Here is an 18472-nt window from a genome sequence, read left to right on the forward strand (position 1 = left end):
ATATGAGTGATATAGAGAAAAGGCAAAGGGATATATTTTAAAGAGATGTTAAAGAAGGAAAAGAAAAGCTGGTTTATTTCACATGCCACAAGAGTTCTCAATGCAATTATAGCCAGGCATGGTGATGCACACCTGTAATCCCAGCTACTTGGGAAGTTGAGGCAGGAGGACAGCAAGTATAATGTTATCCTGGGCAACTTAGGGATACCTGGTATCAAAATAAAAAATAAAAAGTGCTGGAGTTGTAGCTCAGTGGACAAGCACCCCTGAGTTTAATTTGCAGTGCTAAATAAATAAATAAACAAAGGAACTTACATGAGCTATCTGAATTGTTATCTCAATAAAGTTGTCAAACAAACCCAAAATAATGTATTCTGGTTAAATATTCAACACTTCCTAATGCTAAGGAATACAACAAAAGGAACAGGTTACTGTCTATAGTACTATGAAGCTTGTGTATGGAATATCTGAATTAATACCATCAGAGTAATAACTGACTCAGGCAAAATTACCAAAGTATGTTAAATACTCTGTGGATAAAAGTTTGATGAGAATTGATAAATGTCAAGTTTCAAAGTACCTCTCCACAAATTACTGATTACAAAAAGAAAAATAACTTTTAAGTGGAGGAACTTACAGATATCACATTGATCAGATCAAATTTAGTATTAACTGATAATGAGACAAGAGGAAATGTGCCTCCTAAAAGGATACAGTGAGAAGCATACACTTAAAACGTAATATTCCTGTCAGAACTACATTTCCTAAATTTAGTAATGAACACAGCGATGAAACCAAATTGAGGAAATTCTACAAATAAGTGGTTTATCACTCTCTTTAAAAGTGTTAATGTCATTAAAAACCCAGAAAGACTGAGGAAATATTCCTGATTAAAGAATAGTAAAGAGATGTGACAACTAAAAGCAATGAATGATCCCAAGTTGGACTGAAGAAAAGTTTTATTAAATAACATTATTGGGAAAACTAGTGAAATCCTCACTGGATAACATCAGTTTACATTTCCTTAATTTGATAAGATAATATTGTTGTATAAGAGAATGTCCTTGTTCTTAGAATCTGTTTGTTGACTACCTATCATGCAGAGGCCCTTGGTTCCATCCCCAGCACTGGGGGGGGGGGAACATTTTCTTGAGGAGTACATTTTAACTATTGGTATTTGCATTTTTCTTGAGGATTACATTTAACTAACTTTAGCTGGTATTGCACTTTGTTACTGCTTTGTTCAGAATGTAACACTGATCTAATGCTTTAATTAATAAATTTAATCTTTTTCATTAATATGAAAAAAATCTAAAATTGGAGTATTACTTTTACATAGCAAAGGGATATGATGCATGTAACTTATTCTCAAATGGTTCAGAAAAAAACAATCTGACAGTGAATGACAGAACAAACGGTAAAATGTCAACAATGGTGCATCTTACTCTGGTATGTAGCAATTATTTATATTATTATTATAACTTTCTATAACTTAAACTACTTCAAAATAAAACCTGAAAAATATTCAAACCCAATATTTTCAAACATTCTGAATATCTAACAATAACAAAACCAAATTTCATATCTTATATCCACATTCAAACTATCATCTAATAGAAGTATAAACCTATTTATGATTATCTAGTCAAAGAATAAGAAGAAATGGTAGTCTGGTTTAAAACATCGAATATGACTACATTCCACTGATGACAGGTGTGACTCACCAATCTGAGTTAGATCAATGTCTGTCTCCCAACCATATCACATTATTGCAACCTTCTCAAAACTATACTGTTAAAAAAACAAGCTTCTCCACCAGAGCACTCCTCCTCCCCTCCCATTTTAATTGGGAATAGAGTAGGGGAATTTGTCTCCTAGCTGAAAACTCCAAATTAAGTTAATTTCTGGTTATGCCAGGTAGCAATGCAGAACAAAGCAAGAGCTAATGAGTAATCAATAATGTACACAGAAAATATTACAACAAACCTCTCACCCTAAACAAAAGTCTATCCTGCCAATTAAAAGTTGTGGAAGCACACATTCATTACAGAGCACCTGGAAAAGAAAGACAAGATAACAGAATGTTAATCATTGAGAGACTAACATACATGGATAATATACAAATATTTCAGTGGCAAAAACAAAAGAGTAGAATTAAAAGAGGGAGGGAGGGGCAGGGGTGTAGCTCAGTGGTACAGTATTTGCTTAGCATGTAAGAGGTCCTGGGTTCAATTACCAGCATCAAAGTGGGGAGGGCAAGTGGGAGAAGAGAATACAAAAGAAAACATGCAAGAAACAAGAAAATTCTCATGGCCACACATCACACAATTTGGAGTTATCCTTCTATTCCAATGGTTAAAACATTTTCTTTCACTTTTTAATTTATCTTCTCTTCTACCTATTATCTCACCTAAGAGTCCATCTTTGTAACACTGTGAGCACAGCTATGGTCAAATCTTATGCTAACACTCAATTTTTAAAATATATTTTTAAACTCATTGAGAGGCCCAAAAAGCACTCTACTAGAAAATTCTCACAAAAAAATTCACATTGGAAAAAAGTAAAATCTGACAGAGGAGGAGAGAGGTTAAGGAGGAGTCAGGGCTGGAAAAATGTGACCTGGGAAGAATGCGATGAATTTTAGCTTCCTATATTAATTTGGATAGATTGCTGAAACCTGATGAAAGATAGCAAACTATGATTCTATATTTGCTGGTACTTTAGCTAATTCTAGGCTGTGAGATTAACTGCTGAGCTGTGTCCTTCTTTCAGGTAGGATCTCTGTCGGATTAATCTTTATAAATCCACAGTATCGAACACTGCCTTGATTAAAGAAGGCATTTTAATAGGTTCTTGTAGAATGCCCAATTACAAAACAAGGAAACTATTTTATTCCAACCCAATCCCTGCCTTATTGTCCATTTTCTCAGGTAGTGTGTTGTTCACTCTTCACCCCTGCCAGAACCATCTGCTTTGCAAATTTTTCTCACAAAAGTTAAACTGCAATTCTCTGATTGCTGCAGGTAGATGATGTTGTAATAAAAGAATAACTCATACTACTGGGCATGGTGGCTCATTCCTATAATCCCAGACACTCAGGAGGCTGAGGCCCTGTCTCAAAATAAAAGTTAAAAAGGGTTGGGGATGTAGCTCAGTGGGTTCAATCCCCAATACTGGAAAACAGCCAACCAAAAAAACAAAAACCTTATACTGAATGAAACTTGACCAATTCAACCCCCAAATTTAGGTCAAGTTAAACCTAAAATACAAAATTTAAGAAATATAGAACACACAGGTGTGTATACATACATAATATATTTAGGAAGACAAGGAGCTTAACTTCTGAATTGATGTTTATACTTGTACTGCCCAAGGCAATTACAACATCCTCACAAGAGTCAGCAAATACAGCTTAAGCTTTCATTATTAGTCAAATTAACATGGTCTAATTACTCTTTATATCATTAAATAAATTTTAAAACAGTAAAATTAAAAAAAACATTGTCATATAGCTGAACATCTAGCAAATCCCAAATTTTGATCTGTAGCTTCTTCTGTATTTCCCTTACCTTAAATGGCATTAACTCCTATTCCTGAGAATAAAGAAGATAGCATAGAAACATAGAAAAAGGCTCCAGAAGAGCTGGGGATGTGGCTCAAGTGGTAGAGCACACACCTAGCACATCCGAGTCCTGGGTTCAATCCTTAGTGAAAGGAAGGAAGGAAGGAAGGGAGGAAGGGAGGGAGGGAGGGAAGGAAGGGAGGAAGGAAGGAAGAAAGGTATTATGTCCAACTACAATTGAAAAATAAATACTAAAAAAAGAAAGAAAAAAAAAAAGAAGAAAGAAAAAGGCTCCAGATTGAAAAAGCTGAGTATAAGGTAGAAATACTATGGAGTAGGGAGTTGCAAGTAGAGTCAAGATTGCACTAGCCCATTTAAAACTAGCACATTTTTGCAAACAAAAGTTTTAGGTAAGAAATGCCATTTAAGGAGGTTTAGTTAATGGAAAAGGTAGTAGTAGCTTTTGTGAGGGTGGGTTAAAGATAGTTAACATCTGTGGATTCAGTTCTTTCCCCCTTTTGGTTTAACACACTTTTCTATCCTTCCTACCAAAACTAAGAAACATTATATTTAAAGTAAAACAAAGTTCACACTCCTAGGTATTCATTTACACAAGTCATACAAAGACTTGTACAGAAATGTTCAAAATGACTTCATTTGTAACAGCAAGAACTAGAAACCCAAATATACATCAAAAGGTAAATGGGCAAACAAATAATGATATAGCCACCCATGGAATAATATCAGCAATAAAAAGGAATGTGTTGAACACATCATGTGTTAATCTCCAAATTATTACATTAAATGAAAGCCAAAAGAAACAAAAGACTATATAATGTATATTTCTATTTACATGAAATGTTACAAAAACACAACTATGACAAGAGAGCAGATCGGAACCAGAGTAGGAAGATGGGATTTATTCCAAAGTAATTACAAGGAAACTTTCTGAGGCAATGAAAATGTTTTACATGACTACAGTTGTTAGAAAACCATGCAAGCCAAAACTAAAATTGTATACTTTTCCTCAAAGCTGATTTTAAAAGACCAAAAAAGTATAGGAGCAGTCAAAAGTCATTTGATTCAAACTATTATTCTAAATTTATAAGCACAGACACCTAAGCCTATGCTGGGTAAAGATTGTTTTATCTTTCCAGATGTTTAAATGTTTTTATTAATGGCAAATAAGTTGTCCATTCCTTCTTATCCTCTTCCTCATTGGTTCTATGGACATAGCTCTCCTAATCCTCCACACTTTGTCATACAACTTACGAAGGTAAAGCTTTACTAAGTTTGTGTGATACACCAAGGAAAGCCATAATAACTGATAATCCAGATTCTGCAAATTTTAGTTTCCCACCAGGCAGTTTTGAATTTTTATAATACCTAAAATAATTTTCTAAATAATTGTCCTCATTTAGCTAGAAAAGAAGCAATTTCCCCCCCCTTTTTTTTAACCTTTTCTCTACGTACACCCCCCACCCCCACCCCACACTGGAGATTGAACCCAGGGCCATCATGTTTGCTAAGTATACCTTCTATTGCTGAGCTATAACCTCCGCTGTTTTGATTTTTTAAGACAAGGTTTTGCTAAATTGCCCAAGCTGGCCTTGAATTTGTGATCCTCCTGCCTTGGCCTCCAAAGCTGCTAGGATTACAAAATGTGTACCACCATGTCCAGCTCTTTATCCACTTTTTATATCATTTTAATATCTTGAAAAAGGTTTCATATCCTGAACAAGATCAACTTGGATTATATTTTAAATACTAAAATGGTTTGTTTTCTTCCTTCCTTCTGTTCAGGAATCAAACCCAGGAGTGTTTTACCACTGAGTGAATTTTTTTTTTTTTTTTTTTTGTGACAAGGTCTCACTAAATTTTCAAGGCTGGCCTCAAGACTGCCTGCGATCTTCCTGTCTCAGCCTCTCAAATCACTGGGATTATAAGTGTGTGCCACAGTGTCTGGTACTTATTGTTAGTCCATAATAAACATAAAACATGAATTCTAACTTACACATGTTCTCCTGTCTCAGCCTCCCAAATCACTGGGATTATAAGTGTGTGCCACAGTGTCTGGCACTTATTATTAGTCCATAATAAACATAAAACATGAATTCTAACTTACACATGTTCATCACCATTTTTTCTTTCTTTTTTTATTTTTAAGAAATAAGAGTCTTGTGGTATTGCCCAGCTAGCCTCAAACTCAGCCTGGAGAGTTCTTCAGGTGCATAGCACCAAACACAGCTCATCACTAAAGTTGGGGGTCAGAGAGCTTATAATTCTGACAAGTTCTACTGAACATGATTTGCAAATTCTAGACTTTAAAGCATAACTGACATTAAGCAGTCTATTGCAGTCCAACAAAATGCATCTTATCTTCCAAATAAAGGCAACATAGCTTATTCCTTCAATTAAGAATCACTTTTGGAAGTTTCTGAATTCTTTGAAATGAGAAAGAAAGCAGCTTCCCCATATTTCAGATGCAATTTCCTTGCTCATTCATTAATTTATATCACAAAATAATTCATGTTCCTAAGGAATTTAATTTCTCTGGTAAAACCATACACATTAAAAATGTCTTTCTTGCCAGATATAGTGGCATAGCCTATAAAACCCAGTGACTCTGGAGGCTGAGGCATGAGGATCATGAGTTTGAGGCAGCCTTAGCAACTTAGCGAGACCCTGTGTCAAAAAGAAAGTAAAAAGATCTGAGGATGTAGTTCAGTAGTAGAGTATCCCTGGGTTCAATCCCTAGTGGGGGTAGGATATCCTTCTTTTCAAAAAAGTTTAGTTGCCAATATTTAAGAACAAAATATAAAATATAAAGATTAACTTAGTAAATTGGGAAATTTGAGACTAAGAGACTTCAGGAAACTGAAACTAATTAAAAATGATATACATATAATTAATGTGCATTACACTTTAAATTTTTAACTAATTAATTTATTAATTAATGCTGGGGATTAAAACCAGGACCCTAGACATGCTAGGTAAGCATCTACCACTGAGCTACAACCCCAGCCCAATTATATTTTTTAAAAAATATAGTACTTTTAAAATGTTTTACTTGTTAACCAAAAATTAAAATGCTCAAAATAATAGCTATTTTAAAAAAGAATGTCCTTTCAACTTAAGCAATTTTTCTCAATTCTATCAACATAATAGGTTTATCAATATTGCTACAACAATACTGAGGATACAATACAGTCATTACTTATTATATGCAGTATTGAAGGATACAAAATCAGTCTAAGTTAGGTCTTTTCTTCTCTCTTACTATTTAGAACTTCGAATATTCAAATAAAGTGTTATCATTTATCTAATAAAAATGTTAAAACTGAATAACTGATGTGTCTTAAATTCCATGTTCAGTTCTAAAAAAGTTGTTTCCAACCATCATCAAACTGACTTTTTTCCTAGTTAACAATCAGTTAACAATCAGTAGATACTGTTAGAAGTGGGATAGGTTCATGTGGAGAAAACTGAACATTTAAAAAAAAAAAAAATCACATGTTAATACACAAGTCACTTCCCTGGCTGAAATTAAGCCATGTTAATTCAGCCTATTACAATTTAATAACACTAAATTTAGGAGCCATCTGTCTTGCTCATCATTGTACAGTATTTCTAGTTTCTGGCACACCTGCCAGAAACATTCAAATGCTTATATAATAGATTAATACTTGCTTGCATTTATCCACATCACAAAAACAAACCCTGAAACCCCTGCATATCAACTATAAGAAATTCAATCACCTAGGCGAAAATCAAATTACCAAGTTTTATCCACCTTTAATTTGTAAAATAAATTAGGGAATGCTTTAACAGTGTAAAACATACGAATCCAGTCCAAATTAGCTTCTTTCTTCCTTCCAGACCATCAAATAGTCAGCAGTAGGTTAATCTATGACAATCTAAAAATAGTATGCCAGATGACAAGTCTTTGTGTTTGGGAAGATTTTCTAATTTGTATTATATTCTCTTAAAGGATTTAATGGCACCTATATGTTACTTAAGAAAAACAAATCAATAATAACTGTATATAAGGTACAATTTAAGCAGTCTCCTTTTCACATTATTACAACATAGTACATGTGTATTTTCACTATGTATTAATGATAAAAAAAATCACTGGCAATTTGACCCAATTTTCAATTATTCCTTAATTAGGAAAAAAAAGTAGAAGGATATTAGCTATGAAACACTTAGAAGTCAATAAAACTCAGTCTGCATAAATCTGGTTTTAACATCACACAGAGATCACCTTGATAACTTAAGTTTCCTGTATTAGTGAGAACTGACCTGCTTGACAGTGTAAATCAGTCATTCCAAGACCAGCCTTTTCTGTATCCAGGTGTAGTTACCAAAGTCACAAAATAAACTGATAAGTACCATACTTTTTGAAGCCAGCTAGCACCCACTATTCTACTTTTCTACTTCATCAATAATGTGCCCCTATGATAGCTCCTTATTTATTGGTCTTAACTCTGCTGACTGAAATCCAACCAGCTTCAACGTTGACCCCAATATAGTGTTAGGAAGTTAAAGACCCCAAAACCTGGCTTTCTGTCAACTAGAATAAAAAAAAATCAAGGACAGTATAATTCAAAATGTCAAGAGACAAAGTTTTAAGATGTAATTTTCCAGAAAAAAAATCACTAAACAGGGATTTCCCCCATATAACTTCTAGATTAATGGTTCTCAAAACCAACGATTAATAACATCAGAAAACTGCAAATTCTATGGCCCACTCCATACAAAATGAATCAATTTCTGGAGACTAGGGCCAAGGATTAGTACTATCTAACTAGTTCCCGGAGTTTCTAAGATTCTTGGATACATAATAGGAAATATCACTTTTAGCACAAAACACAGTAAATACATATTTACAGAAGAAAATCAGATGGTTTAAAACTACTGTAAAGGTGGTAACTTCAAGGCCAGGTATAGTGGTAAAACTCCTGTAATCTCTTAAGACTCAGGAAGCTGAAAGCAGGAAGATCACAAGTTCAGGGCCAGAAACTTAGCAAGACTGTCTCAAAAATCAAAAGGGCTGGAGGGTCAATTCCAAAAGAAAAGAAAAAGATGGTAGCTATAGAATAATTTAGGATAATTAAAATTAGGCCAAAGCACACACCTCCAACCTTGAGCCCAGTCTCCTTAGGCCCTTATTAATCCTTGGTTTTTAAGAGACTCTAATCTAGCCATTACCACAGAAATCCAAGTTTCGTAATTATTTCAAGAAAACTGACTTGGGAAACTTCCTCATCTCTTGGTTTCTTTTTTTTTTCCTTTGGTACTGGGGATTAAACTCAGGATCTTACCCATCCTAGGCAAATGTTCTAACACTGAGCTACACCTCAATCCCCTTTTATAATTTCTATTTTGAGACAGGGTCTGACTAAATTGCTGAGGCTGGCCTCAAGCTTGAGATCCTCCTACCTCATCCTCCTGAGTAGTTGGGATTATAAGCATGCACTAGCACACAGGGCTTTATTTCTTGATATTCTGAATCATGCATCCCAAAAGAAACCTGTCAAAAGGCAGTTATTTTCCATTATAAACTTTGGAAAACCACCTTCTGCAATTTTAGCAAATATTTTTGTTGGCCTGACATAAGAAAAGGTGGTCAGTACTAACTATAATAAGTAGCTAATAAGCACCAAGTGATTTCATCTTTCTATCTTTGAGACAGATGATAACTAAAATAAACCTCTATATTAATATTCAATAATATTCCAATCCTGAAGTATAAACTTAAAGTAAAATTTGAGAAGGTGGAGATTAAAGTACATACAGAGAATTTATCAAGATGGTACGTCTTGAACTAATATGATTCTCTCCTGTTGGGATCGTGATGGTCCAGTCTATATGCTTCATTCTGAACTGCTGGAGAGACACTGTGACTGAAAGAACAACACGAGGACTTCCAATTTCAAGTATGCATAGTAAAAAAATGTGTCTCAAAACTCAATAACAATAAAAAATAACATGAATTCTATCTTCAATGAAACATGACACAACTGTAATCCTAAACCACAAATATATTTATTATCCTGGAGAGTAAAAGAATGACAAATGACTTAGTTAAGGGAAGAAAAGCCAAATCTAAGTAACTAGATGAAAAGAAAAGTACCACTATGCCTGAGCCATTTCCCCTAGAGAAATAGAAAAGTTTGCAGGAAAATAAGTTGATATAAAGACAATTTAGATCTCCCCTCTGCTCATCGACCCTCTTCCCACATGAGGGACTTAAACAGCAAACAAAAGAAGTTTTTCAGGCAAAAAAAGGGCATGGAAACAGACTTTTTAAGAAACTGCAATGAATTACCTAAGAAGGAAAAATCCAATAAGATCAAGAAATCAGCCATTTGGGAGAAAGTAGATGATATTTATTTGACAGAAACAGGCAAAACCCACTATTTCTATTAGGTATTTGGCATACTTTTAAAAATTTTTGGAAGTTTAAAGAATTGTAATTTTTAGCAAATCACATTTAAAGCATATATGCAATACACACTTCTTAAAATCTTGGAGATTCTTACTACTTAGATCCATATCACTTAGTTCATTCAATTCATGAAAAAAAATGTCTGCCATATAATCTAAATGGCAAAGCCAGTACTCACTGCCCTCACTCCGGTTTTGGTACCACAGATGAGAAAAAGTAGAAAAGTTGTGGTAGCTGGTGGGGATGACAACTATTTTTTTTTTTAAATATTCTTTTTAGTTTGACCCAGCTATCCTACTCCTCAGTTTATACTCAAATGACTTAAAAAACGAATACTACACGGACACAGCCATATCAATGAATGGATAAAGAAAATATTGTATATATACACAATGAATTATTACTAAGTAATAAAAGAGAATAAAATCTTGGCATTTACAGGTAAGTGAAGTTAGCCAATCCCAAAAAAACAAATGCCAAATGTTTTTTCTGATATAAGGAGGCTGATTCATAATGGGGTTGGGAGGGGGAGCATGGGAGGATTAGACAAACTCTAGATAAGGCAGAGGGGTGGGAAGGGAAGGGAGGGGGCATGGGGGGTAAAATGATGGTGGAATGAGATGAATATCATTACCCTAAATACATGTATGAAGACACGAATGGTGTGAATATACTTTATATGTAAAAGCAGAGATATAAACATTGTGCTCTATATGTGTAATATGAATTGTAATGCATTCTGTTGTCATTTATAACAGATTAAAATAAAAACTATTCTTTTTAGTCGACGATGGACATTTATTTATTTATATGCAGTGCTGAGAATCAAAACCAGTGCTTCATACATGCTAGGCAAGCACTCTACTGAGCTACAACCCCAGCCCAGAAAAACTATTTCTGAAAGAATAATCTCATAGCTTCATTCTCTTTGACTTGACTGTTTCCAGAGGGTGAGAATCTGACCCACATACCATAAAGGATACTCTAACAAGAGACCAAATTAGTTCTCTGCCAAGATCTCTCATACAGAACCAAATTTTATATGCTTTTCAGTTATTTCTTCCTTTTTTCATAAAATAGGTAGCATATGCAACATATAAATGTTTGACTTCAAGGCAGAATATGTAAATGAAATAAAGATTTCCATTGGAAAGATGGAATGCCCATTAAGAAAACATTCTGACTATACCAGTTTAAATTATAAAATAATTAGACCTCTTGAGAGTTTGATATTTTAAAAATGCTCAGTTGCACAGGGATGTGGCTTAGTGGTAGAGCACTTGCCTAGAATGTGGGAGGTCCCTAGGAGACACCCAAGACACTACCAAAAAAAAAAAAAAAAAAAGTAGAATAAAAAGCCCAGCTGTGGCTAACATCTTTCAGAAACCCTAGGGCTCAATTATCCTACTACCTAATTCTATGTACTTTGAACGTTATTTAACACCCTTTCATCTTTTTTATTTTAACTGTCCAAGAAGCTAGGTCTAACAAATGACAGGCCGCATACAAAATATTTTACCTGCAGTACAAAAGTATTCTACCTATTCCTGATAATCAACACTTTCCCTTTCTCTAAAAAACTACCAGATCCATTTAACATGCAAGAGTTCTGGTTAGTATAAAATGTTTGTCCTCTTAAAATTATTCTCTCTTACACACACACACACACACGCACACACACACTCTCTCTCTCTCTCTCTCTGAGGTACCTTAAATTTGAATCAAATGACCACAACTACCAAGTCAGGATATTGTTCTCTCCCTCTCCCTATTAGTACACATTCTAAATTATGTAGTGCTTTTGTTTAAAGAATTAAAGGATTGAAAATATAAAACAACTTCCAATTTGTCAACTGGATAATCACTGCAAATGATTTGCTCTTACTATGAGAAATAAGAGCTCTGTATTATCAGGAAGCAAAAGTTTAAATTCAAGAATGTAATCAGCTAATAATACTAATGGTCATAGTGAGGTATTAAATATATGTATAAAAACTTTGATTTACTTTTATTTTTGGTACTGTGAATTGAACCCAGGGACACTGTACTACTGAGCTGTACTTCCAAGCCTTTTTTTTTTTTGGTACAGGAGATTGAACCAGGGGCACTTAACCACTGAGCCACACCATAATCCCTTTTTTATATTTTATTTAGAGACAGGATCTCACCCAGTTACTGGCTTTGAACTTGCGATCCTCCTTTCTCAGCCTCCTGAGCCACTGGGATTACAGGCATGCATGACTGGGATGGCCCCTAAGCTTGTTTTAATTTTTATTTTGAGACAGGGTCTTGCTATGTTTCTCAAGCTGGCATTGAACTTGTGATCCTCCTGCCTCCGTCTCCCAAGTAGTTGGGATTACACATGAGCAACACTATGTCCAGCTGAGATTTATTTCTTATTAAAGTCAATTAATAAAAATCAAGGATATTAATGACAAATCAGTAATTTTTGATGTTACTTTCCTCTAAAATATTTCACTCTTGATTTTCACAGAGAGCATTATTTAAAAATGAGGTTGAACAAAAAAAATTTATATAAATGCACTCTTTGTGAAAGCAAATGGACAAAAACTCTTAGTAATCCATTGCCTTCAAGGGGACATTTGATTATTCTGAAAAAACATTAGAATAAAACATGGCTTAGAGTTTAATCACAGACAAATTAGCCTTTAAGCATCTACATTCATCGATGGTTCTTGCAGTACTCCTTCTCATTTACATCCTACATTCTCCTCTTCCTCATTCCATTCTCGAATACAAAATCACCTAACAAAAGTGGTAAACTATATACCTGTTCTAAACTAAAAGGACAATATAATACTAATACAATCTTTCTTTTTCCTTTCTCTCCTCCCACCCCCTTTTTATACAAGGTCTTATCTTAATGTTGCCCAGGCTGGTTTGGAATTTTTACACTTAGGTGCTTCTCTTGCTTCACCCTCCCAAGTACTGGGAATACAAGAGCATACCACATACACATAAAATGAAGTTCTACTCAGCCATAAAAAAGGATGAAATTATGGCATATGGTAAACGAATGGAAAAGGAGAACACCATGCTAGGTAAAATTAGCCAAACTAGGAAACATATGCAGAAGCTACAGTAAAATAAAGGAAAGGAAAGGAGAAGAGAAGGATAGGATAACATAAAGAACCAATCAAACACAAATTAATAGACCAATAAAAGAAGTCTAGTTGAGTAGAGAAAGGAAAATGGAAGAGGGAAGGAAGAACAGGAGGGAAAGTGGAGGAGGATCATGAATTTAAACAGATTTCCATGCATGTATGAGTGTGTCGGGAAGAACCCAACTACATAACTATAAAGTTCTAATAAAAATAAGTAAATAAATAAAGTGTACAACATGCTTGGCTCACTAATGAAATCTTTCTTTGCAAGTATTTCCTTTGGTGACTTAGCTTCCTCCTATTTGCCAAATGGGGTCACACCTATGAAGACAACCTCATCTTCTAAATAAAAACCTAGGATGTGTGATCTAACAAGAAAGAATATTTTAGTAGAAAATCATAAACTTTTTTGTGAGTTCCAACAAAGGACATTTCAAATTTCTTTGCTGCTTCAAAGTGTGTGACCCAGTAATTTTTAGATGCCAAAAAAGCTGATTATTTCTTAACCATTCCAAAAGTTAAGAAAGCCAATAAAAATATTTGAAAATCCTAACTGCCCCCAAGATATATATAGTTCCTGAACTGTATCTTATAGTCCTATCACCTGCTATTTGTCTTTTTATGCACACTAGTCCAGGTTTCTTAAGTTCTACCTAGCAGCTCTGAGCAACTGTTTCCCAAATACAACTCTAATTCAGACTTTTCTCCAGGGTTCTCTTTTTTCCTATCAGATCTTATTGGCTCTGCCAGTAAAAAAGACCATGGGGTGACAGTAGGGCAGAATAGAGTTTAACAGAAGATAGTAGCTAAATCATAGCAGCATAAGATAAGAACAGAATTGAGAGCTCCCATGATTGCTAAAAATAAGATACTACACCATCTCCTCTAATCTTCACAACATCTCTTAGAAGAAGAAACCACTTAGAGATGAGGAAACTGATGATGCTTAGCGAGATTACAGAAATTGCTCGGGTCAAACAGCTAGTAAGTGGTTATATTAATCTGTTTTCTGCTGCTATAAAAAATACCTGAGGTGCGGTACTTTATAAAGAAAAGATGTTTATTTGGTTCAGTTTTGGAGCCTAAAAGTCCAAGATCAAATGACTCCACAGGTTTGGCCTCTGGTGAGGGTCTCATAACAAATAACACAACAGCAGAACCCAAGCAGAAGAGATCAGGTGGTGAAACAGTAAGCCTGAGATAGACACTGGGGACAGGTTTGCTCCTTTACAACAACCCACACTTGGAGGAAACTCAACTCCTCCAGACCAGCCTTACTCCTTTCTGAGGACAATGCCTCCAAATGACCTAACTACCTTGACTAAACGCCACTTCTTCTTTTTTGTACTAGGGATAGAATCCAGGGGGTGCTTTACCACTGAGCTATATCCCCCAAACTTTTTATTTTGTGACAGAGTTTCATTAAGCTGCTGAGGCTGGCTTGAACTTGTGATCCTCCTGCCTCAGCCTCTGGAGTTGCTTGGATCATACATTTGTACTACTATGCTTGGCTAAACCACTTCCTGAAGATTTTCCAACACTTCTCAACATTACCACATCAGGGACACTTAAGCTTCTCATACTTGAACTTTTAGGGTTACACTCAAATCATATCCAAAACATAACAGTAGTAAAGGAAGGATTTGAATCCAAAGAGTCTGTCTTCAAAGCCCAAGAATTTAAGCAAGCTAAAACACGTAAGAAATGAGATATAGTTGTGCGTGGTGGTGCATGCCTGTAATCCCAGCAGCCCAGGAGGCTGAGGTAGGAGGATCAAGAGTTCTAAACCAGCATCAGCAACTTAGCGAGGCCCTAAGTAACTCAGTGAGACCCTGTCTCTAAATAAAATACAAAAAAGGGCTGGGGATATGGCTCAGTGGTTAAGTGCCCCTGGAATCAGTCCCCGGTACCAAAAAGAAAAAAAAAATGAGTTATAGATTCTAATGGATGAAGTTAGGTCATTGACCAATTCAACAGGCTTTCCTAAGCAATAAGTATGTGCCAGGTACTGGGGAAACACAGACACAGACACAGACACAGACACACACATACAGAGAACATCTTGCTTTGCCGCTTAATGGGTGTATATCTTGAAAAAATTTCTGAGTTGCATGACTTGATTAAGGAATGGTTACGACTCTCAGACAAGTTAACAAATTACAATATAATATGAAACATCACAATATAAACAAGTGAAGTAGTAGAACAGTGTGATTTGCTTTGTCACAGGGAAAGGATTATTTTGTTTATGATGAATGTTGCTTGGTTAATATTTTGGGAATGAAGGACATTCCAAGCTAAATAAAACATGATACCATAATTCCACACATTATGCTCATGGAACCACAAGTGAACTGATACTCTTAAAGGACTGGAGACAGAAAAACTGAGCTCAGACAGTGTTATAGGGAAGACTAGTCTTCTTTCATAGATAGACATGGATTTTCCATGGAGATTTACACAAAGTATAATTGGCCCAGAGTAAGCAGCCAGAGGGTAAAAACTATATCACTGTTTCAATTCAACATCTATTTGGAATGCTAGGACACAAGGAGCAAAAGATATGTATGGTCCCTACACTTTAAGGATCTCACAACTTTAGTACAAATCGTAAATTTGTTAAGATATTATGATTTTGTATGATTAGGGAAGAAAAGAAGTTGTCAGTTGGGAATATGCCTCTCAGGAAGATGTGAGAAAAGACAGAGAGGCATGGAAAAGTGAAAAGGAGAATATCTAGAGAAAATGCACATAATTTGTTGTGACTGAGGCATAAGGTACATGTAGGGTGAGGTGACTCATAAGGATATATAGATGAGAAACACCAAGATCAAGGTGGTAATAAAGAAAAACCCTTCAAATATTGAAATGATAGGAACCTAGACATATGCAAATACAGTAGTCATTAATCACATCTAGCTTCTGAGTACTTAAAATGCAGTTAGTGGCAGCTCCATTTTTAATGTCACTTAATCTTAATTAAATTTAAATAGCTACTACTACCTATCATATTAGAAAGTACTAGCCTTCTATACATGTAAGTAGAACTCTTACCCAGGATAACTATATAAATGAAAATTTATAAATGTAAATTAAGGAAAAGAAGGGGCGGCAAGTTGAGAAAATTCACATGGTAATCTCAATTATTAAGTATGAGACAAAAAGGGGGGTCTAAACCAAAAAGAATAAAGAAATCTTAAAATAGCCACATAGGAAAAGGATGGCTGAGTACAAGCTCAAGTTATAAATTATAACATTTGTAGTAAAGTTAAAAAAAGGTATGAAGGATATTGTTAGGGCAACTAACAAAACTGAATATGGACAGTATTATTTAAAAATACATTACATAATGTTATATCCCTGATTTCAGTCTTACCATGTAAGATAATGTTCTTGTTCTAAAGAAATACATACTAATGTACTTAGGGATAAAAAGTCTCCAGCTTACATGCAATGATTAAGAAAAATTAACACGCATACATGCATGCGTGCGTGCGTGCGTGTGTGTGTGTGTGTACGTGTACGTGTACACATTCTGAGAGAAAAAGAACAGAATATAATAAAGCAAATGGGAAAGTGCAACAATTAGGCATCTAGGAAAAGGACATGAGAGAGTTCCTTGTACTACTGTTCATGCAACTTCTACATAAAAGCTTAAAATTAAGTCAAAAGTTACAGAAAAATTCATAGTAGTGTCAAAAACATAGATCAATGTGATTTTCTTCTGGTAGCATTCAATAGCTTAGGTTTAGAAGCAGAGCAAATGGAAGAATTGGTCAAAGATTAAGAGCCAAGAATACTGGGGAAAACAGTGACTGAAAAAGAAACTGGTGCGAAAGGAAAGGATGAAGCAAGAGATTTGGAGTTTGAGGTCTTGATAAAGCTAAAGAGTACATGTGATGGGTAAATGAGAATGAGAAATGGAATGACAAGAGTCTGTAGCCAGCAAAGGAGAATATTAGCATTCATTACAAATTGTTATTAGTCATTCAGGAAATGTAAATTAACTCCACAATGAACTCTACATCCACTTGAAAGGTTAAAATTTTAAAAACTGATCACACTTAAGTATTGGTGAGCATAAAGAGAAAACAGAATTTTTATGTGCTATCAGTGGGAATGTAAAACATTCTTATTAAGTTAAATATGAAACCTATCTCATGACCCAGCAATCCATTCCTAATCTCTACCAAAAAGAAATAAAACATCCACCACACAAAGACTTACACACACACACACACAAACACACACACCAGGGAATTATGTAGTCTTTAAAAGGAATGAAATTCTGATGCATGCTATATAACATGAATGCATTTTGAAATTATTAATGTAAATGAAAATAAACCAGACACAAAAGGTCAAATATTGTATGATTCCACTTATATGAAGTAACTACAATGGTCAAATTTACAGACAGAAAATAGAATGTTGGTTATCAGGGACAGGAGGAGGAGGAAACGGGGACTTATAGGTGCAGAGTTTCAGGTAGGAATGATTTTAAAAGTTCTGGAAGGGGGCTGGGATTGTGGCTCAGCGGTAGAGGGCTTGCCTAGCATGTGTGGGGCCCTGGGTTCGATCCTCAGCACAACATAAAAATAAAATAAAGATATTGTGTCCAACTACAACTAAAAAATAATAAATATTAAAAAAAAAAAAAGTTCTGGAAGCCAGGCATGGCGGTATGCCTGCAGTCTTAGCTACTTGGGATTCTGAGGCAGGAGGATCCCTTGAGCTCATAAAATTGGGGCTAGCCTGAGCAACACATCAAGTTCCCATCTTTAAAAACAAAAGTTATGGAGATGGATAGTAGTGATGATTGCACAACAATATGAGTGTTCTTGATGCCACTGAACTGTCTAGTTAAAAACAACTTAGGAGCTAAGCAGTAGAGTGCTTGTTTAGTATGCTTGAGGCCCTGGGTTCAATCTTTAGCACTGGAAAAATTAGTGAATGAAAGTTAATGCATCTGATACAGTGTTCAATAAATGTGTTGCAATTATTAAATTAATCCTAACACTGTTTTCACTATTTCTTTCCATAGAAGCCTTCACGGTTCACTGCTACTCAAAGTTATGCCATTCCCACCATTCCTGAGTATCCACCAGGCCTCTTTGCCTACCTTGAGAATCCCAGGAAGTGGGAGCGTACTTGACAAGTAGAAAATTAGATAGCACTTGCTAAACCAGCAAAATTGTGGTTGGAGTATCTACAATTTCTATTATTCTCTCCATTTTTAACATTTCAGGATTGTTTCTTTTCAGGTGAGTCAAATTAAGCTTTTGATCTACATCCAAAATTATAAGATGATGGCAGTTCCTTGTCACTGGC

At 35.0% G+C, this 18472-nt stretch overlaps 1 protein-coding gene across 27 annotated transcripts in view; it reads right to left on the minus strand.

Moving 5' to 3' along the window:
* Zfand6 (zinc finger AN1-type containing 6) overlaps positions 1-18472 on the minus strand; it is a 73713-nt gene that overhangs the window by 38004 nt on the left and 17237 nt on the right. For 6 of the 27 annotated variants that reach the window (XM_021728894.3, XM_021728896.3, XM_021728880.3 and 3 more), the window contains exon 1: positions 1994-2061. The exons of the other annotated variants lie outside the window; for them this stretch is intronic. The gene's annotated coding sequence lies outside the window, so the exon portion shown is untranslated. Of the gene's footprint in view, positions 1-1993; positions 2062-18472 lie in introns of those variants that run through there. 27 annotated transcript variants of the gene reach the window in all.

This window comes from Ictidomys tridecemlineatus, chromosome 5, assembly GCF_052094955.1.
Source record: "Ictidomys tridecemlineatus isolate mIctTri1 chromosome 5, mIctTri1.hap1, whole genome shotgun sequence".
Lineage (NCBI taxonomy): Eukaryota > Metazoa > Chordata > Mammalia > Rodentia > Sciuridae > Ictidomys > Ictidomys tridecemlineatus.